The sequence below is a fragment of the Pongo pygmaeus genome, chromosome 8, assembly GCF_028885625.2.
Source record: "Pongo pygmaeus isolate AG05252 chromosome 8, NHGRI_mPonPyg2-v2.0_pri, whole genome shotgun sequence".
Classification (NCBI taxonomy): Eukaryota; Metazoa; Chordata; class Mammalia; order Primates; family Hominidae; genus Pongo; species Pongo pygmaeus.
Window position 1 is genome coordinate 38,440,003 of NC_072381.2, and position 23,690 is coordinate 38,463,692.

General features: G+C 37.6%; 1 pseudogene; it reads left to right on the plus strand.

Annotated features, from left to right (window-relative positions):
- Nucleotides 1-23,690, plus strand: part of LOC129006136 (cyclin-Y-like protein 2) — a 42,322-nt pseudogene that overhangs the window by 5,347 nt on the left and 13,285 nt on the right.

Below are 23,690 nucleotides of genomic sequence, written 5' to 3' on the forward strand. Positions count from 1 at the left end.
ACATCTACAGAACTCTCCACCCCAAATCAACAGAATATACATTTTTTTTCAACACCACACCACAAGTATTCCAAAATTGACCACATAGTTGGAAGTAAAGCACTCCTCAGCAAATGTAAAAGAACAGAAATTATAACAAACTGTCTCTCAGACCACAGTGCAATCAAACTAGAACTCAGGATTAAGAAACTCACTCAAAACTGCTCAACTACATGGAAACTGAACAACCTGCTCCTGAGTGACTACTGGGTACATAATGAAATGAAGGCAGAGGTAAAGATGTTCTTTGAAACCAACAAGAACACTGACACAACATACCAGAATCTCTGGGACACATTCAAAGCAGTATGTAGAGGGAAATTTATAGCTCTTAAAGCCCACAAGAGAAAGCAGGAAAGATCCAAAATTGACACCCTAACATCACAATTAAAAGAACTAGAAAAGCAAGAGCAAACACATTCAAAAGCTAGCAGAAGGCAAGAAATAACTAAAATCAAAGCAGAACTGAAGGAAATAGAGACACAAAAAACCCTTCAAAAAATTAATGAATCCAGGAGCTGGTTTTTTGAAAGGATCAACAAAATTGATAGACCACTAGCAAGACTAATAAAGAAAAAGAGAAGAATCAAACAGACACAATAAAAAATGATAAAGGGGATATCACCACCGATCCCACAGAAATACAAACTACCATCAGAGAATACTACAAACACCTCTACACAAATAAACTAGAAAATCTAGAAGAAATGGATAAATTCCTCAACACATACACTCTCCCAAGACTAAACCAGGAAGAAGTTGAATCTCTGAATAGACTAATAACAGGCTCTGAAATTGTGGCAATAATCAATAGCTTACGAACAAAAAGAGTCCAGTACCAGATGGATTCACAGCCAAATTCTACCAGAGGTACAAGGAGGAACTGGTACCATTCCTTCTGAAACTATTCCAATCAATAGAAAAAGAGGGAATCCTCCCTAACTCATTTTATGAGGCCAGCATCATCCTGATACCAAAGCCTGGCAGAGACACAACCAAAAAAGGGAATTTTAGACCAATATCCCTGATGAACATCGATGCAAAAATCCTCAATAAAATACTGGCAAACAGAATCCAGCAGCACATCAAAAAGCTTATCCACCATGATCAAGTGGGCTTCATCCCTGGGATGCAAGGCTGGTTCAATATATGCAAATCAATAAATGTAATCCAGCATATAAACAGAATCATCTAGAGATAGGGTGCATCTAGAGATAGGGGCCTGGCCAGAAAGTAGTTCATAGAGCTGTTGAGATTCTGGTAAATGAGAAAATACTCATGGCTCATATATGCAAGAGTTAAACTTTTTTATTAGCTAACTTTTTCATCTGGCCTCATTTTTTTCCCTTTTCTTTTGTACAGAAGGATTCTTTCATGTGTATGTAATGGAAACAAAAAGCAAACTAGGTTCAAAAAGTAAAACTAAGTTTTTAGATTTTACTTTATGAGATTTATCATGCCAGATAATTTAAATATAAATTGTTGAAAGTAATTTTTTAAATGGAATTTTTCCTCATTTAGTAGTATTTAGTAAGACATTAACTACTACTCTTATTTTATAGTATTTGTATCAGAAGTGACTATTTTTTTATTCTTAGTACAATAAAAAAGAAAAAGCAACTATACAAAGCATGTACGTAAACAGTCAAAAAGTTAAGAAATTGATAGTTTGATATAAAAATATGTCTCTCTTGATTCCTTTAAATTATAATGGGGACCCAGTGGTGATAGCATGGACCTCTTTTTGTGTTTTCCTAAGTATCAAATTTATCCAGAGAAGTCTTCAGCTTAGTGCATCCACCTTTTAAGAATTTCTGACATTTAAGTTAAATTTCAATAGTCTGGTTGTGGCATAAATATCTGCCTTAAATATTTAACCATATTTTTAATCAAATAACAAAAATAGAATAGCTAAGAAATAACAAATAACAGAATAACAAATACAGAATAATAAATATGAAAAATAGAATAGCTATCAGCACTGTCTATTGACTTTGTCATAGCAGATGAAAGCATACCTTCCTCACTACACCATGACCTTATTTTTCTCCCTCTGTTTCTTCCAATTGTAGCACACTTTTTAATTAAATCAGTAATATTTACATGATTATAACTATGCAAATTCTATTCACTGCTAAGTCATATGGTGTTTTCACTGTGCCTCTGCATTATATGTCCTTCATTCTTTCTCTGAAACAGTTCTGAAATCTGAGCATTTCTGCACTTTTTCTGGGTCATCTCTTTTTCCCTAGCCTATGTTACTTTACCCAGCCAAATGCAGTAAGTAGCCACTGGCTGGTCTGTTTGCTTTCACATCCGTTATTTTTTAGCATGAAACTAATTTTCTGACTATATTTGTTTGCCTGTTTTCTAACAGCTGTTTTCCCCTCAAGTGTTGCAGCATTTACCACATGCCTTTCAAAGATACTTTCCATCTGCTAAAACACATCTGTTCCATTTTTTTTTTTTTTTTTTTTTGCCGTCGGTACGGGGGCAACTTTCTTTGGCATTTTGTCATTCTAGTTCAATATAGAGTGGCTTTCCCTAGATATGCTCGATGTCTGCTTTTCTGTGCTAGCGCAGTAAAGTCTTTTGGGATCTCACATAACTGCCATCTTGTGTGGGATCACCTGAGTCCTAGATTCTGTTTCCTGCTGTCCTGTTATCCTCTCTAGTTGTACTTGAGCACATTTTGCTGGGCAGAGATGTTTAGGGATCTGGCCAGTCTTAAAATCCCTCCTTTTTGATAGAGAGTAAACTTCTAGGTTGAATCTAAACTTTATGGTTCTGAAGATATTTCGCAATTGTGCTCTCATTACAGTGTTGTTCTTGACTCTATTGCCATTGTGAGATACATTATTTATGACCAAGTTTTATGTATCTGTGGAAGCTTTTTAGAAGCTTCTTGCTCACTGACAGTCTGAAATTTCTTAATAACAGCTTGGTGGGAATCTTTTCATTTTATTGAGGCTACTAAGTCTGAAGGCTATCTCTTCTTGAGAATTTTTTTATTTTCTCTGTTCCTTTTTTTCTGATAGTCTTGTTATTCAGACACTCAGCTGCTTAGACCAGTATACTTGCATTGGTGTTTAATTTTTCCTCTGGTTTTTCAGTTTCTGTGACTTCTTACTATAATATTTCTATTGAATTTCATATCTTTTTCAGTGTGTTTTTAGTTTTTTTTTTTAATTTTATTATTATTATACTTTAAGTTTTAGGTTTTTAAAAAAGTTTTGCTCCTGATTTTGATGGTCCATGAATCCCTTTTTTTCTGTTGTTTTGATCTCTCTTGTTGGAGGCTTCCTTCCAATGTGTGGTGGTCCCTGGCTTTATTTGGAAGCAGGACTTCCGTTAACTGGTGGCACTCAGTGTGAGGTTTTGGAAGCCAAACTAGCTTTTCATTTGTGGGACTTCAGTGTATTATCTGGGGATTTTTACTCAAGTCAGTTCAGTTTCTTCTGAGAAAGGATCTCCCAATTTTCTGCCCGGGAAGTAAAAGAATGTCTACTTGCTTTCCAAAAGCAGAGTTAGGGAAGCAAGTTGGAGTTATATTTTTGGTGTACAGTTTTCTTTATATCTCAGGTTTAAGCTGTGGTATTTCTGAACCTAGAAATTCTCAGGTTTGGTATATCCAGAGAACACACATCTAAGTTTCTTATCAGATGGGAAGACAGGTGGACCTGGGGCTCTAACCACAGATTTTCTGACCTTGCTGGCTTTTGTTTTACATTTTACCCTACTTTCCAAAGTTCCATTTGCCTGTAAGTTCACAGCCTGCCTTTAGTTCTACAAGACAAGCTGGCTTGCTTCTCTTCCAGTCACTTTCTGTAGGGACCAAAGTTGTGCTTCTGTGTTATTTACCACTAATTTATGTACTTTTTATGTGCAGCATTTATTAAAAATAATCTCTGTCAACCTTCTCTCCTGATCCTGTGTGTAACCTGTATTTTATGTATGAGTAATGAGATTTCCAGAGGCAGAGGAAATAAATTTGTGGTCAATCTATTATATTTAATCAAAATTTAGGACCTATATTTATGTGAATCAAAGTTTAATTTCAATATAATTAATGGTATTAACCCAGACAATTTTTTTATTGATGTATCTATAATAAGCATATTATACTTTTCTCCTAAGGCCTTGTTTAATATTTTTATTCAAACTTACACTGCCATATTATCCAATTACCTCACAACACAGATGGAGCTGTTTTCATGAATGCCCAAAGTGTTAGAAATATTTAAGTTAATTAAAATTTGTTTATTTTTAGCCTGGTCAACATAGCAAGAGCTCATCTCTACAGAAAGGTTAAATAACAAATTAGCCCGAGGCATGGTGGCATGTGCCTTTAGTTTTACCTACTCAGGAGGCTGAGGCAGAGGATCGCTTGAGCTCAGGGGTTTGAGGCTGTAGTTAACTATAACTGCACCACTGCACTCCAGCCTGGGCAACAAAGGGAGACCCTGTCTCAGAAAAAGAAAAAAGTTATTATTTAAAAACATATCTAAAATTTGTCCTGCCCAAAAGGAGAGAGGAAAACGTAAACTTGAGTTTTCATTTTATTTTATAGTTGCTGGGAAGACTTTATATATATATTTATATATTTTTATTTCCATAGGGTTTGGGGGAAACAGGTGGTATTTGGTTACATGAGTAAATTCTTTAGTGGTGATTTGTGAGATTTTGGTGTACCTGTCACTTGAGGAGTATCCACTGAACCCAATTTGTAGTCTTTTATCCCTCACCCCCTTCCCACCCTTTTCCCTGCATCCCCAAAGTCCATTGTTTCATTCTTATGCCTTTGCATCCTCATAGCTTAGCTCCTACATATGAATGAGAACACGTGATCTTTAGTTTTCCATTCCTGAGTTACTTCACTTAGAATAATAGTCTCCAATTCCATCCAGGTTGCTGGGAATGCCATTAATTTATTCCTTATTATGACTGAGTGGTATTTCTTAATCCACTTGTTGATTAATGGGCATTTGGGCTGGTTCCTTATTTTTATAATTGAAAATTGTGCTGCTGCAAACATACATGTGCAAGTATCTTTTTTGTATAATGACTTCTTTTCCTCTGGGTAGATACCCAGTAGTGGGATTGCTGGATTGAATGGTGATTCTACTTTTAGTTTTTTAAGGAATCTCCACACTGCTTTCCATGGTGGTTGTACTAGTTCCCATTTTTACCAGCATTGTAGAGAAGTGTTTTCTTTTCACCGCATCCACACCAACATCTATAATTTTCTGATTTTTTGATCATGGCCATTCTTGCAGGAGTAAGGTGGTATGGCATTGTGGTTTTGATTTTCATTTTCCTGATCATTAGTGATGTTGAGCATTTTAGTGGTGTATCTTCTTTTAAGAATTGTGTATTTATGTCCTTAGCCCACTTTTTGATGGGATTGTTTGTTTTTCTCTTGCCCATTTGTTTGAGTTCCTTGTAGATTCTGTATATTAGCCCTTTGTCAGGTATATAGATTGTGAAGATTTTCTCCCATTCTGTGGATTGTCTGTTTACTCTGCTGATTGTTCCTTTTCCTGTGCAGAAGCTCTTTAGTTAAGTCTCATCTGTTTATCTTTGTTTTTGTTGTATTTGCTTTTGGGTTCTTGGTTATGAAGTCTTTGCCTAAACCAATGTCTAGAAGGTTTTTCTGATGTTATCTTTGACAATTTTTAAGGTTTCAGGTTGTAGATTTATGTCCTTGATCCATCTTGAGTTGATTTTTGTATAAGGTTAAAGTTGAGGATCCAGTTTCATTCTCCTGCACGTGGCTTTGCCAATTATCCCAGCACCATTTGTTGAATAGGGTTTATGTTCTTCAATTTATGTTTTAGTTGGCTTTGTTGAAGATAAGTTGGCTGTAGGTATTTGGGTTTATTTCTGGGGTTTCCATTCTGTTCCATTGGTGTATGTGCCTATTTTTATACCAGTACCATGCTGTTTTGGTGACAATGGCCTTATTGTATAGTTCAAAGTCAGATAATGCGATGGCTCCAGATTTGTTGTTTTTGCTTAGTTTTGTTTTGGCCATGTGGGTTCTTGTTTGGTACCATATTTTAGGATTGTTTTTTCTAGTTCTGTGAAAAATGATGATGGTATTTTGATAGGAATTGCATTGAATTTGTAGGTTGTTTTTTGCAGTATGGTCATTTTCACAATATTGATTCTACCCATTCATGAGCATGTGATGTCTTTCCATTTGTTTGTCATCCATGATTTCATTCAGCAATGTTTTGTAGTTTCCAATGGCGTATCAAACAGATAATCTGCCATGATCAAGTGGGTTTCATACCAGGGATGCAGGGATGGCTTAACATATGGAAGTCAATAAATGTGATACACCACATAAACAGAATTAAAAACAAAAATCACATGATCATCTCAATAGATGCAGAAAAAACATTTAACAAAATCCAGCATCCTTTTATGATTAAAACCCTCAGCAAAATTGACATACAAGGGATGTACCTCAATGTGATAAAAGCTATCCATTACAAACCCACAGCCACCATAATATTTAGTGGCAAAAATTTGAAAGCATTCCTCCTGAGAACTGGAACAAGACAAGGATGCCTACTCTCACCACTCCTATTCAATATAGTACTGGAAGACCTAGCCAGAGCAATCACACAAGAGAAAGAAATAAAGGGCATGCAGATCAGTAAACAGGAAGTCAAACTGTCACTGTTTGCTGATGATATGATCGTATACCTAGAAAACCCTAAAGACTCCTCCAAAGAACTCCTAGAACTGATAATTGAATTCAGAAAAGTTTCAGGATACAAAATTAATGTACAGAAATCAGTAGCTCTGTTATACCCAACAGCGACCAAGCTGAGAATCAAACCAATAACTCAACCCCCTTACAACAGCTGCAAGAAAAAAAAAAAACCTTAGGAATATACCTAAGCAAGGAGGTGAAAGACCTATACAAGGAAAATAGCTTTAGTGTTTTTAATGTGTTAAAATGATGGGCAGCAGGTACAGTGGAAGAAGTCAGTGGTTGGGCATTGGCATCCAATGGGTACTGGACCTTTGATGGTAAGGCTTTGGTTTTGACTTACTAAAATATGAGGTGTGATTATTCTCTAGTTTTTGTCATTAAACCTTAAAACTACTAAGTAAACCCTTCCATTTCTCATTAAAGACTGTACAATTTCATACTCTGTGATTTATGCTGACTGAAGTTAGATTTGTTTCTATTTTTGACCATCTTAAATAATACCTATAAATAGTAAACTGTTAGTAGTGTTTTTGCTGTAATTAAATGTAGTAAGACTTACCTTCCAAATTATAACTGAATTAATTTGTCAAACACTTGTTGATTTATTCAAAATTTTATGCTGAGCAGCTGGAGGTAGGAACAGTTAGGGCCCTCCCTTACTCTTATGGAGAGGCATACTTTCTCATGAAGGGAATACTCTGCTAGAATTAGTATCTTGTAACCAGTTAGTGTACAAAAAACATGTTTTGGTGAGGCTACTGGCAAAGAGATCCAAGAGGGTAGATGGAGTCAAGCTTGCTGAAACAAGGAAGGTGAAAAGCATTATTCCAGGCAGAGAACAGTGGTAGAGCAGGAAAATGCCTAGGTGCAGGTTAGATGATTTATAGAATAAAATTAATCAAGTCTTGAAATGAATGGAAAGTATGCTCTGAGAGTCTTATTTGAGTCATGTCATGGCAGTCTTATTTAAACATGAAGTGAAAGTTAAATTTTTTAAGTTGTCATCTCTTTTCAGGGTGTGAGAGAATATTTAAGTGACACTCTTTTTATCTTCCACATAAGAAAACAGGACTAGAGAAACCTATGTCTTCCTCACTTGTTGGTGGACTAGCAGACCTGGTACACAGAGCCTCTGAATCTGAAACACTTGTTTTGTCACAATATTGCCTGAAATAATACATTTAGGATTAGTAACTTAGTAAATGTATTAGTCTTGTATTCATTGCAGTAAAATGGTCTTGTACCAATATTATTTAATACATTACATTTTACTGTAGTAAATAAATAACAGAAATAGAAATTCTCAGCTGTTTTATGTCACTATAGAAAAAAACAATGAAATCTTGTTTTAAACTTTTCTCATTATTTGTAAAGGAAATTAATAAAATCCTTGTTAGGTTTGATGATAGGTACCATATTAAGGGCAGCATTTTATAAACCATATCTCAAACATCATCTGTGGAAGTTAAGAGCCTCCAGTGGGTTTTCTGTAGAGTGCACGTGATACCACAATCAGGCAGTTCATGGAGTATAAGAAATATCCTAGTGCTTTGAAAAATTTGACATTTTAATTGATGAAAAAGTACACTTTGATAAGTTTAACTTATACTTCCCTTCCCCTTCAGGTACCTACTGAGCATTTTACTCAACAATACAGTTCATGTTTGACAATATTCCTTGATGACAGCACTGCCAGCCAGCCTCATCTTACAATGACACTAAAATCATGAGTACAACTATAATGCCAAGGGACAGACTCCTTTATTCAAAAATTATTTCAGTCATTTGGTTGTACTCTTCAGCAATCAGTTTGAGAAATTGGAATCAACTATATATTGATATCCAGATTCTAAATATTAAGTGTCAATTTCTCTTTTAATCTTAGATGTCATGGTGGAAGGAAAAATCAGCAAATAAGCAATCCCAGAAAAAGTGTAGCTATTTATTTGATGCCTTTATGCCTTAAGGCAATGTTGAATGCAATGAGAAGGATAGGTTCCCTTTATTGAATGATTTTTGTGAAATATTAGTTTTTCAGTGCGTTGTAGGCCTAAGTCAATGTGTACTACTTTGGACGTTAGTCCTGAAAGAAGGAATAGTAGCTTTTTCTCTTCTGGCACCACAGTATATCTGCATTTGATTTTGTTCCATTGTGCATGAGCACCTCATGGGCCACAAAGATATACTTTGAGAGCATCCTGAGATGAAGTTTATTTTAAAAGGAACAACAACCAACACCACCACCAGCTCCATTGGGTTTGTCTGGTGTACATCATTATCACCTCTTTGGGTTATGAGTATTTATTTTTAGAACACAATTTGGAAAGTGCTAATTTAGAATATTAATGTCTTTATCTTTAACTTTACTTTTCATTCTATAAACATAACTAGCTTATAAACAATTTTATTTCAAATGCTCTAGCATTTTTCACTAATTCAATTGTCAGTCACTTTTACTTTAATTAAAAATGGCAGCTGGCTCCTGACTTGGAGACACCTCCCAGCAGGGGTTGATAGACACCTCATACAGGAAAGCTGGCATTTGGCGGGTGCCCCTCTGGGACGAAGCTTCCAGAGGAAGGAGCAGGCAGCAATCTTTGCTGTTCTGCAGCCTCTGCTGGTGATACCCAGGCAAACGGTCTGGAGTGGACCTCCAGCAAACTCCAGAAGACCTGCAGAAGAGGCCTCTGAGTGTTAGAAGGAAGACTAGCAAACAGAAAGCAATAACATCAACATCAACATCAACAAAAAGGACAACAATGCAAAAACCCCATCAACATCAAAAGGTCATCAGCAACAAAGATCAAAGGTAGATAAATCCATGAATATGTGAAAAAACTAGCATAAGAATGCTGAAAATTCCCAAAACCAGAATGCCCCTTCTCCTCCAAAGGATCACAACTCCTCACCAGAAAGGGAACAAAACTGGCTGGAGAATGAATTTGACAAATTGACAGAAGTAAGCTTCAGAAGGTGTGTAATAACTAGCTCCTCCAAGCTAAAGGAGCATGTTCCAACCCAATGCAAGAATGCTAAGAACCTTCACAAAAGGCTACAGGAACTGCTAAGTAGAATAAAGAGTTTATAGAAGAACATAAACGATCTGATGGAGCTGAAAAACACAGCACGAGAACTTCGTGAAGCATACACAAGTATCAATAGCAGAATAAAGGATATCAGAGATTAAAGATCACCTTAATGAAATAAAGTGTGAAGACAAGATTAGAGAAAAAAAGAATGAAAAGGACAAAACAAAGCCTCCAAGAAACATGGGACTATATGAAAAGACCAAACCTATGATTGATTGGTGCACATGAAAGTGATGGGAAGAATGGAACCAAGTTGGAACATACTCTTTAGGATGTTATCCAGGAGAAGGTCCCCAACCTAGCAAGACAGGCCAACATTTAAATTAAAGAAATACAGAGAACACCACTAAGATACTCCTTGAGAAGAGCAATCCCAAGACATATAATTGTCTGATTCAGCAAGATTGAAAGAAGGAAAAAATTTTAAGGGCAGCCAGAGAGAAAGGTCGGGTTACCTACAAAGGGAAGCCCATCAGACCAACAGCAGATCTCTCTGCATCAACCCTACAAGCCAGAAGAGAGTGGAGGCCAATATTCAATGTTCTTGAAGAATTTTCAACCCAGAATTTCATATCCAGCCAAACTTAGCATCACAAGTGAAGGAGAAATAAAATCCTTTACAGACAAGCAAATGCAAAGGGATTTTGTCACCACCAGGCCTGCCTTACAAGAGCTCCTGAAGGAAGCACTAAATATTGAAAAACTGGTACCAGCTGCTGCAAAAACACAGCAAAATATAAAGACCAACGACATTATGAAGGAACTGCATCAACTAATATGCTAAATAACCAGCTAGTATCATGATGACAGGATCAAATCCACACATAATAATATTAACCTTAAATGTAAACAGGCTAAATGCCCCAATTAAAAGACACAGACTGGCAAATTGGATAAAGAGTCGAGACCCATTGGTGTGCTGTATTCAAGAGACCCATCTCATGTGTGGTGACACACATGGGCTCAAAATAAAGGGATGGAGGAATATTTACCAAGCAAATGGAAAGCAAAAAAAAGCAGAGGTTGCAATTCTCCTCTCTGATAAAACAGACTTTAAACCAACAAAGATCAAAAAAGACAAAGAAGGTATTACATAATGGTAAAGGGATCAATGCAATAAGAAGATCTAACTACCCTAAATATATATGTACCCAATACAAGAGCACCCAGATTCATAAAGCAAGTTCTTACAGACCTACAAAGAGACTTAGACATCCACACAATAATAGTGGGAGACTTTAACACCCCACTGTCAATATCAGACAGATCAGTGAGACAGAAAATTAACAAGGATATTCGGGACTTGAACTCAACTCTGGACCAAGCAGATCTAAAAGACATCTACAGAACTCTCCACTCCAAATCAACAGAATATACATTATTGTCAGCACTTATTCTAAAATGGACCACTTAAATGGAAGTAAAACACTCCTGAGCCAATGCAAAAGAATGGAAATCATAGTCTCTCAGACCATAGTGCAATCAAATTAGAACTCAAGATTTAGAAACTCACTCGAAACTGCACAACTATATGGAATCTGAACAACCTGCTCCTGAATGACTATTAAGAACAACTTGCTCCTGAATGACTACTGAGTAAATAGTGAAATTAAGGCAGAAATAAAGAAGTTGTTTGAAACCAATGAGAACAAAGACACAACATACCAGAATCTCTGGGACACAGCTAAAGCAGTGTTTAGAGGGAAATTTGTAGCACTAAATTCCAGATCAGAAAGTGGGAAAGATCTAAAATCAACACCCTAACATCACCATTAAAAGAGCTAGAGAAGCAAGAACAAACAAATTCAAAAAGCTAGCAGAAGAAAAGAAATATCTAAGATCAGAGCAGAACTGAAGGAGATAGAGACTCAAAAATCCCCTCAAAAAATCAATGAATCCAAGAGCCAGTTTTCTGAGAAGGTTAACAAAATAGACAGACTTCTAACCAGATGAATAAAGAAGAAAAGAGAGAAGAATCAAATCGCTGCAATAAAAAATGATAAAGGGGATATCACCACCAATCTCACAGAAATACAGACTACCATCAGAGAATACTATAAACACTTCTATGCAAATAAACTAGAAAATCTAGAAGAAATGGATAGACTCCTGCATCCTCCCAAGATTAAACCAGAAAGAAGTTGAATCCATGAATAGACCAATGACAAGTTCTGAAATTGAAGCAGTAATTAATACCCTAACAACTAAGAAAAGTCCAGGACCAGATGTATTCCCAGTCAAATTCTACCAGAGGTACAAAGAGGAGCTGGTACCATTCTGAAACTATTCCAAACAATAGAAAAAGAAGGACTCCTGCCTAACTCATTTTATCAGGCCAGCATCATCCTGATACCAAAACCTGGCAGAGACACAACAGGAAAAGAAAATATCAGACCAATATCCCTGATGAACATTGAACATGAAAATTATCATTAAAATACTGGCAAACTGAATCCAGCAGTACATCAAAAGCTTATCCACCATGATCAAGTCAGCTTCATCCTTGGGATGCAAGTCTGGTTCAACATATGCAGATCAATATATGTAATCCATCACATAAACAGAACCCATGAGAAAAACCATATGATTATCTCAATAGATGCAGAAAAGGCCTTCAATAAAATTCAACACCACTTCATGCTAAAAACACCTACTAAACTAGGTATTGATGGATAATAAGAGCTATTTATGGCAAACCCACAGCCAATATCATACTGAATTGGCAAAAGCTGGAAGTATTCCCTTTGAAAACCAGTGCAAGACAAGGATGCCCTTTCTCACCACTCCTATTCAACATAGTATTGGAAATTTTGGAAATTCTGGCCAGGGCAATCAGGCAAAAGAAAGAAATAAAGCATATTTGAATAGGAAGAGAGGAAGTCAAATTGTCTCTGCAGATGATATGATTATATATTTAAAAAACCCCATTGTCTCAGCTCAAAAACTCCTTAAGCTGATAAGCAACTTCAGTAAAGTCTCAGGATACAAAATCAGTGTGCAAAAATCACAGCCATTCCTATACACCAATAATAGACAAACAGAGAGCCAACTCATGAGTGAACTCCCATTCACAGTTGCTACAAAGAGAATAAAATACCTAGGAATACAATTTAAAAGGGATGTGAAGGACCTCTTCCAGGAGAACTACAAAACATGCTCAAGGAAGTAAGAGAGGACATAAACAAATAGAAAAATATTCCATGCTTATGTATAGGAAGAATCAGTATTGTGAAAATGGCCACACTGGCCAAAGTAATGTATAGATTCAATGCTATTTCCATCAAGCTACCATTGACTTTCTTCACAGAATTAGAAATACTACTTTAAATTTCATATGGAACCAAAAAAGAGCTTGTATTAGCTAAGAAAATTCTAATCAAAAAGAACGAAGCGGGAGGCATCACGCTACCTAACTTCAAACTATACCACAAGGCTACAGTGGCCAAAACAGCTTGGTACTGGTACCAAAACAGATGTATAGACCAATGGAACAGAACAGAGGCCTCAGAAATAATGCCACACATCTACAACCATCTGATCTTTGACAAACCTGACAAACACAAGCAATGGGGAAAGGACCCCCTGTTTAATAAATGGTGTTAGAAAAACTGGCTAGCCATATGCAGAAAACTGAAACTGGACCCCTTCCTTACATCTTATACAAAAATTAACTCAAGATAGATTAAAAACTTAAACCTAAGACCTAAAACCATAAAATCCCTAGAAGAAAACCTAGGCAATACCATTCAGGACATAGGTGTGGGCAAAGACTTCATGACTAAAACACCAAAAGCAATGGCAACAAAAGCCAAAATTGACAAATGGAATCTAATTAAACTAAAGAGCTTCTGCACAGCAAAAGAAACTACCATCAGAGTGAACAGGCAACCTACAGAATGGGAGAAAATTTTTGCAATCTATCCATCTGACAAAGGCCTGGTATCCAGTGTCTACAAGGAACTTAAACAAATTTACAAGAAAAAAACAAGCCCATCAAAAAGTGGGTGAATCATATGAACAGCCACTTCTCAAAAGAAGATGTTTGTGTGGCCAAAAAACATGAAAAAAAGCTCATCATCACTGGTCATTAGAGCAATGCAAATCAAAACCACAGTGAAATACCATCTCATGCCAGTTAGAATGGTGAGCATTAAAAAGTCAGGAAACAAGATGCTGGAAAGGATGTGGAGAAATAGAAGTGATTTGCACTCCTGGTGGGAGTGTACATTAGTTCAACCATTGTGGAGACAGTGTGGTGATTCCTCAAGGATCTAGAACCAGAAATAGCATTTGACCCAGCAATCCTATTACTGGGTATATACCCAAAGGATTATAAATCATTCTACTATAAAGACACATGCACATGTATGTTTAATGCTGCACTATTTACAATAGCAAAGACTTGGAACCAACCCAAATGCCCATCAATGATAGACTGGGTAAAGAAAATGTGCCACATATACACAATGGAATAATTTGCAGCCATAAGAAATAATGAGTTCATGTCCTTTGCAGGGACATGGATGAAGCTGGAAACCATCATTCTCAGCAAACTAAGACAGGAACAGAAAACCAAACACTGCATGTTCTCGCTCATAAGTGGGTGTTGAACAATGAGAGCACGTGGACACAGGGAGAGGAATATCAAACACCAGGGCCTGTCAGGGGGTCAGAGGCAAGAGGAGGGATAGCATTAGGAAAAATACCTAACACATGCGGGGCTTAAAACCTAGATGATGGGTTGATGGGTGCAACAAACCACCATGGCACATGTATACGTATGTAACAAACCTGCACGTTCTGCACATGTATCCCAGAACTTAAAGTATAATTTGAAAAAACATGGTGGCCAGGCATGGTGGCTCACGACTCTAATCCCAGCACTTCAGGAGGCCAAGGCAGGCCAATCACCTGAGATCAGGAGTTCGAGACCAGCCTGGCTAACATGGCAAAACCCTGTCTCTACTAAAAATACAAAAATTAGCTGAGCGTGATGGTGGGTGCCTGTAATTCCAGCTACTTGGGAGGCTGAGGCAGGAGAATCACTTGAACCCAGGAGGCAGAAGTTGCAGTGAGCCAAGATCACGCCATTGCACTCCACCCTGGGCAACAAGAGTGAAACTCCATTTCTAAAACCAATAACAACAACAACAACAACAACAAAGAGGCAACTTTACACTCATGATAATGTCACTTCCCTCTCTCCCTTATCATAGTAGTAGAGATGAAATTGTGTTTCAGTAAAAACTGGATTTAAACCCTGTCTCAAGTCCTGAGCTTTGGGACCTATTGAATAATCAGTAAATGTCTGTATTCAGCTAAGCCTCTAAATCCTTAAGCAACAACAACAACAACAACAACAGGTCAATCTGGCTCATGTCCCTGGCTTCTTCTGAATTCAAAAGTTTTGATGTGATAGTATACAATTTAAAAGGAGTTTTAAACATTACTCCATTAATCTTGCTCAAACAAATTTCATGCTTTCTTCCTCATTATTCTAATTTTTAGAAGTCTACTTCTGAAAGTAAAGTAAGTTTTAATTTCCCATGAACAAGTTTGAGAAATTATCATTTGGTATATTCACTATTAGTGAAATAAAGGTTTATTGAGCAAATTAATAGGGCACATTGGCCTCAAGAAAATATTTTGAAAAATGTTTATTACGAGTTAGTAGTGCACTGTTGTCAATGGGGTAGATGGAACTCATTGGGATCACTTTTGCAACGTTTGTTTTCAAAATACATGTCTGCAAACATTTGTATCTTCCCACCTCAACCTTCCCTCTATCTCTAGGTACTGAGAAGCCCTTTAGGAAAATAGAAATGGATGTGAGGCATCATCATGTGAAGAAAAGCATCCCAGAAGATTCTGATTTTCACACCAACTCAATCATTCCAAACTTTGCTGCACTTTGAAATCACCAGGGAAATTGTTAACAACAACCCTAATGCCCAAAGTCCTACCCAATGCTAATTAATTAAATCAAAAAGTCTCATGTTGAAAATAAGGCAGTTATTAAAGCTCCTCAGTTGATTTTAATGTGCAGCAAAGTTTGAGAGACACTGCTTAATTTGAATTTTGGATGAGAAACTGCTCCTATTTGGTGGGAACTTGGGCAAGTCAGTTTTAAGGTTTCTTTCCCTGATCTGTAAAATGAGTGTTGGATTAAATGTCATATAAGGTCATTGGTCCTTTCCAGCATGTAACTTCAAATTCTGTGATTTTAAAATGATTTTAGAGATGAAAACTACTTGAAGCACTGTAGACATATCCATCTTAAATGCTAATGTTACAGGCTTTTTAAAAAGTGTTAATATTGTATAGACCCATTATTAAAATTCAGATTTGCCTTCCCTCAGTTATTCTGAGCCTCATTCTAGATGCTGAGGGCAAATGGAAGCACATAACTTATGCAAGAGAACTTCTTGTTTTGTGATATGCAGCATCTGTGCGTAACTTAGGAATACAGTTACATATATCTGAAGAGGTGTATCTGTTCATAAATATTTCAGTTAAACTAGTTGAAGGTACCTGCCATTCACATTATACTGTGTTGTGTTACACTGCCTTGTTAGCACAGCTTATTTTAGGATCACTGCACCTATCATTGATTTCCTGTGTGCTTATGTTTACTAATATATTTTTTAATAATTATGCAAAAGTGATTTCAAATAATTTTGTTATAAAGCACTTTCATTATATATTTTTAGGGAAATAATTTAAAATGGGTGGGAGGAGATAGTGAACTAAACTAAAATGCAGGACCTAACATCTTAGAAAATAAAAGACTACTGTATGTCTTAAACATATGGACACATAGATGTAAACTGCATGAAGCTGTGTGTGGTGGCTCATGCCTGTAATCCCAGCACTTTGGGAGTTCCGAGGCAGGCGGATCACTTGAGGCTAGGAGTTTGAGACAAACCTGGCCATCATGGTGAGACCCTGTCCCTACTAAAAATACAAAAATTAGCTGGGCATAGTGGTGCAAACCTGTAGTTCCAGCTTCTTGGGAGGCTGAGGCATGAGAATTGCTTGTACCTGGGAGGTGGAAATTTTGGTGAGCCAAGATTACGCCACTGCACTCTAGTCTGGATGACAGAGTGAGACTCTGGGTCAAAAAATAAATAAATGCATAAAATAAATTGCATGGGATGAAAGCTTTTGTGGGTAGAAGAGCATATAACAGGGAAATATGTTGTTATTTATATATTATAATCATCAACAGAAACATGTCTTCTAAAGGCAACTGCCTTGCATTTTGGTTCTCATATTTTTGCTAAAAGCTAAGAAGCAAAAACAAGAAAGTGCCCTTATGGTACTGTTCTGAACTATAAGATTTGAATTTCAGAGCTGCTAGGAGTGTTTCCTCTGCCCCCCTTTTAAAATATGTCTTCAAGCCTAACAAATGATAACGTTTAGTGTTATGAATATTTTTTCCTTCCACAGTGTGACCTTGGCGATATATTATCATATCAAGCAAAGGCGAGCTTTTCTAAAACCTGTCTTGTTATTCTGGCTAATTACTTTGCATGATATCAAGCTCAGCGTTAGGTCACAGCTCTAGACATCATAAGCTGTATTGTGCCTACTAAAATATCGCAGCAAACTATTTGTGTTTCCTTTGGTCCTTGAGACTTTTTTAATTCTTAAATGATTGAGTATCCCAATGAGTATGATTTTATATTGATTATATTTATATTTACTGTGATAGAAATATAAAATTGATATTTTTTTCAAAATATTTTTAGTTTAGATTTCACAGACTTAACACTATTGCTATCATGAGCTAGATAATGCTTTGTGAGGACTGTCCTGTGCATTACAGAAAGTTTAGCAACATTGATGGCCTCTACCAACTAGATGTCAGTAGTAACCCATGACCCAGGTTGTGGCAATAGAAAATATTCCTTGAGAACGATACTGTTAACATAAAGTTTTAGATGAAAATATAACTTTTCTATGATAAAACGTTGAGTAAAAAGTGTGTCATGTATTTATATTATTGAAAATCTGTAGTGTTGAGCTTAATAGAAGGCAGCTGGATTCTCTCTTTCTTTGCAATTTGCTTTAAAGAAGCAATAAGATGATCTAGCCTCACACAAATATACAGTTGGTAAAAGGTGTATTTTTAAAGCTTTAAGACAGTTTGGGTATTCTTTAATACTAAATCAAAACTTCACAAGTGCTAGTTTCTTAAATTAGTTATAGTGGCATTTTACATATTAGCAAATGTATTCCATCAGTACTCACCGATCTTTCTTGCACAATAAATTGTTCTTTCCCCACATACTTGCATTTATAATATTCTGCATTAGTTATTTAGAAAATATTGGTTTATGTTTTATTGTATCAGAAATCACTTTTTTAAATGTAACCACCAATCTTATTTTAAAACATCTTTAAGTATTGAGAAGCTGTCAAGCTTACAGTAAAAGGAACAAGTTTTTCAAAGTCCTCAGGAAAGCTTAAATTTTGTCTTTGGAAACAAATACTTATTTTCCTTGTGACACATTTTGTGACACATTTCCTTGTGAATGAGTGACAGCTTCATTTATTTTTGAGAATGATAGTTGCACCTTTTTTTAAGACCAAGTTTCACTCTGTCACTTAGCTAGAGTCCATTGGCATGATCTCAGCTCAAGCAGTCCTCTCACCTCAGGTTCCTGAGTAGCTGGGACCACAGATGTGTGTCAGCATGCCTGGATAATTTTTTTTGTGTTTTTGGTAGAGACAGGGTTTCATCATGTTGCCCAGGCTGGTCTCGAACTCCTAAAGGAGCTCAAGTGATCTGCCTGTTTTGGCCTCCTAAAGGGCTGGGATTTTACAGGAGTGAGCCACTGCGCTGGCCGGTTGTATTTTTAAATGAAATTGGTGTTTCTCTTTAGTTATCTGCAGTATATTCTCATGATATATTTATTATTTTCAGTAGTTTAAATTAAGGGAAGCTAGCAAATCTGAATCACATTTACATTTATTAAAGTTCTAAAGAGAGTATTGCCCACCACTACTACTTTGTAAAACATTTCTGTGTTTCAGTGTGTGGTTGGAGGAGTGAAAATGTGTTTGGTTTATTGCCATTGCCTGTTAGGGAGGGTCAATACTCACAGGCAGTTCTGACTGGTTATGGTATAAAAGACTTCACAGTACAGGACATGCTATGCTGAGGAAGAAGAGGTCAGGAAACCCTCTGCAAGTCAGTATCAAGGAGAATTTGTAAAAACTGTTTGCTTTGGTGAAGTAAACACCAAAGCACATAGGCACACAGGAGGCATTATTTTACTAAATGGATATTATACTAAGATATTAACAGTTTTTGAAGTAATACACATTCTTATTTTATAGAGATGCAGATAGATCTTTGGGCATATTTGATGAACGGTTACACCCACTTACAGTAAGTGTCACTTTTTTATTTATTTATTTTATTTTATTTTTTTTTTTGAGATGGAGTTTCGCTCTTGTTGCCCAGGCTGGTGTGCAATGGTGTCATCTTGGCTCACTGGAACCTCTGCCTCCCAGTTTCAAGCAATTCTCCTGCCTCAGCCTCCCAAGTAGCTGGGGTTACAGGTGCCCACCACCACACCTGGCTAATTTTGTATCTTTGGTAGAGAGGTTTCACCATGTTAGCCAGGCTGGTTTTGAATTCCTGACCTCGGCCTCCCAAAGTGCTGGGATTACAGGCATGAGCCACCGCACCTGGCCCAGTAAGTGTCACTTTTATTGAGTTTGTATTTTCTTTTCTTTTTCTTTTTTTTTGTTTTTGAGATGGAGTCTCGCTCTGTTGCCCAGGCTGGAGTGCAGGGGCACGATCTCAGCTCACTGCAAGCTCTGCCTCCTGGGTTCACACCATTCTTCTGCCTCAGCCTCCCAAGTAGCTGGGACTACAGGCACCCGTCACCACACCAGGCTAATTTTTTGTATTTTTAGTAGAGACGGAGTTTCACCCTGTTAGCCAGGATAGTCTCGATTTCCTGACCTCGGGATCTGCCCACCTCAGCCTCCCAAAATGCTGGGATTACAGGTGTGAGCCACCACGCCCTGCCTGAGTTTATATTTTCATCATAGATTTGTATCTGTTTCATGCCTGCAGTCAAAGGCATCTTTCTTTAAGTCTTGTTCCTCATTTCATGTGGCATCTAGTCATCTTATTTTAAAAGTGTTGTAAAAAGTACATGCTGGAATAAGAACTGATCTACAGGTATATTAGTGAGATAATATGAGCAAATATACTATCCAAATAACAGAAAACATATCTTTTTAAAAGATAATTGTCAGTAGTATCAAGTTATATAAGTATATATAAATACTTTTAACACAGAAGCATGATTTTTATGAAGAGGGTTAAAAATAATTTGTTCTCCGGGTGCGGTGGCTCATACCTTTGTAATCGCAGCACTTTGAGAGGCTCAGGCAGGGGGATCACTGGAGGTCAGGAGTTTGAGACCAGCCTGACCAATGTGATGAAACCCTGTCTCTACTAAAAATACAAAAATTATCCAGGCATGGTGGCATGCGCCTGTAATCCCAGCTACTCAGGAGGCTGACATAGAAGAATCGCTTGAACCCAGGAGGCAGAGGTTGCAGTGAGCTGAGATCACACCATTGCACTCCAGCCTGGGCAACAAGAGTGAAAATCCATCTCAAAAAAAAAAAAAAAAAAAAAAAAAAAGAAGAATTTAAGTTTAAATCAACTTACATGGTGTAAAAACTTAAAAATGTATTTCCTCAGGTGCATAATAGCCACATGTGACTAGTGACTGTTGTATTTATCAGCACAGGCTTAGAGCTCATGGTTACAGAAAACTATTTTTTCAAAGTTTATTGCAGAGAAGAAGACATATGGTCAGTAAGACATTAAAGCCTAGTAATAGCTTACATTTGGATGGAATTATGTGGGGGAAAGGGTAAAAAAAACACAAACATTTTCTGAGCTTAAGCTCAATTATTTTTAAGTGAATGTTGATGAGTATTAAATCATTATGGTATTTCAGGATCCTACTGTTCATATTGTAAAAACTAAAAGACATCTCACCAATCAAAATTATCGTTAAGTGACACATGGGCACAAATGTGAACACTTCTGTCTTAAGAGCACCTCAGGTTTTTTCTTCAATGGATACTTACATTGCATCCTTTCTTCTTTCAGTGAGGAGAGGTTTTGGAGGAATATTTTAAGTATGATCCTTAACACAAATTGGTTTTCAGATTTGTTCATATTCTGTTTAAAGCCATAAGGCTAACAGCTGAATTTGCAATTGTAAGATTGGTAAGATATTTTCTATTTATAAAGCAGCTTTAGAAATTCTTCTTGTAAACAGGGTGGTGTGGTCCTGTTTTTAAATAACAGTAGGTTTCTGAAATTATCTCAGAATGTTAAGATAAACTTATGAAAGAAAATAAACACATTTTAGTTGAATCATCATTATGGCTTAAAATCGCACAATTGCTTTTCTCATCACAGAGCAATTGCTATTAAAGGCAGCAGGAGGGATTTCTGATTTCTCCCCCGACACTTCAGAAAACACATGCACACACAGTGCACACACATCCAGGGCTTGTGGAGGGTTTGGAATGGGGAGCAGTAACAAAACCATCTGGCCGAAGGGCAGGAAGGGATGCTGGTGTAGGTCTAAGCTGAGTCCCAGGCTGTATCCCCAGGCAATTCTGATGCATGTTGTCATTGACAGCTGCTGCCCTCAATTCTTTGTTCCTTGGATGATGTCGGTTAATATATCCCTGCTGATCACCTGTGCCTGCTCATGACGTTGCCCGGCAATGTGGTTCCATTTGGTCTACCAAACCATAGCTGTGTCATTACATTTACATTATCCCTACAGAATTCCTTTTGTAAAACTATAATTTTAAATAATATATTCTGTTCAAATTGTTAAAAATAGTCTTACTCCTCCCTACAACAAACCTATAGAGGAAAGTCAACTTCATGGCCAGGAACGAAAAAATACTTATGTCAATACTTCTTTAGCAACCAGTTAAAGTCTAGAGGAGAAGGCTCCTGCTGTGCACTTGAATGAAAGCCCTGAAAGGGCGCTGGACCAGATACAGGCCTTCTCGAGGAGCTGCAAGTCATTTGGAACTCTTAGCACGTGCTAGAGGGAAGCAGGAGTGGTGCTTCCAGATGTAGAGAGATAGGTGATGCAGGAGGGAAAACTGGATTGGAAAAGGGAGAGTTTTGTACATGGGCTAAGCTTGATGTGACTTTGAGAGAGCAGAGTAGCAGAGTCTAGTCATCATTTGGATATACAGGACTAGAGCATGAATCTGACGTACAGCTACAGAATGAAGAGCAACAGCAGCTCTTTAAATACCAAGAAAGTGTGTAGAATGAAATTGGACAAGCCGGGCATGGTGGTTTCATGCCTCTAGTCCTAGCTACTTGAGAGGCTGAGGTGGGGGAATTACTTGAGCCCAGCAGTTTAAGTCCAGCCTGGGCCAGATGATGAGACTCTGTATTTATTTATTTATTTGTTTATTTATTTATTTATTTATTTTGAGACAGAGTCTCACTGTGTCACCCAGGCTGGAGTGCAGTGGCGCGATCTCGGCGCACTGCAAGCTCCGCCTCCCAGGTTCATTCCATTCTCCTGCCTCAGCCTCCCGAGTAGCTGGGACTACAGGCACCCACCACAACACCCGGCTAATTTTTTGTATTTTTAGTAGAGATGGAGTTTCACTGTGTTAGCCAGGATGGTTTCAATCTCCTAACTTCGTGATCTGCCCACCTCAGCCTCCAGAAGTGCTGGGGTTACAGGCGTGAGCCACCGCGCCCACCCGAGACCGTGTATCTTAAGAAAACAAAAAGTAAGGCCGGGTACATTATCTCATGCCTGTAATGCCAGCACTTTGGGAGGCCAACTTGAAAGGATTGCTCAAGTGTAGGAGTTCAAGACCAGACTGGGCAATAAAGTGAGACCCATTTCTATGAAAAATAAATAAATAAATAAGAAATTAGCTGGACATGATGACACATGCCTGTGGCACCAGCAACATGGCAGGCTGAGGCAGGAAGATCACTTGAGCCCAGGAGGTGGAGGCTGCACTCCAGCCTGGGCAAATGAGTGAGGCCCTGTCTCAAAAACAGTTAAAGTGGACAGAAAATAGTTCTGTAAGGACTATTATCATTTGAGAGACAAGCCCCCAGTGGAGTAGCCACTAGAGTGGGAAGAGGAAAAGCAGAAGAGGATAATAAAAGGAGAAAGAGTTCAAGATAGGAGAAGCTGTAGTCACAGTGCTGAATGCTTCCAAGCAGTGACTTGATTCATGAACACTCACTGGATGCTGACCCTGTGCCGCTCTTCTAAGTGCTGGGGTAGAGGAGAGGACAGGTGGAACACAGTTCTTGCTTTTATGAGCTTATGTTCTAGGAAGATGGAACTTAAGTATTTTCTCAGGTAGTATGAAACAGCAGGAAGAGGAAGCAGGATAAAGGGATACAGAGTGATTGGGGGCTATTTTAGGTAGAATGATAAGGAAGAGCCTCTCTAGAGAGCTGACATTTGAACAGTGACCTGACTGAAGGAACAACGGACAAGAGTGCTGACATTACAGGCAGCAGGATGACTGCCAAGACAGACAGAAATGCATTTCTTATGTGTTTGAGGAACAAACGGCAAGGTAACCAGAATGGTCAGAGTGGAGAATGAGGGAAACAGTGGAGATGAGGCCCCTCAGGCAGTACCATAGCTCACAGGGCCTTTTGGCTTGTAGGCCGTAGGAAGAAGTTAAGGTTTTACTCCAGTTTGATGGGAAGCTCATGGTAGATCTTGAGCAGGGGAGTGCCATGCTCTAAATGAAGAGGTTATGCTGGCTGCTTT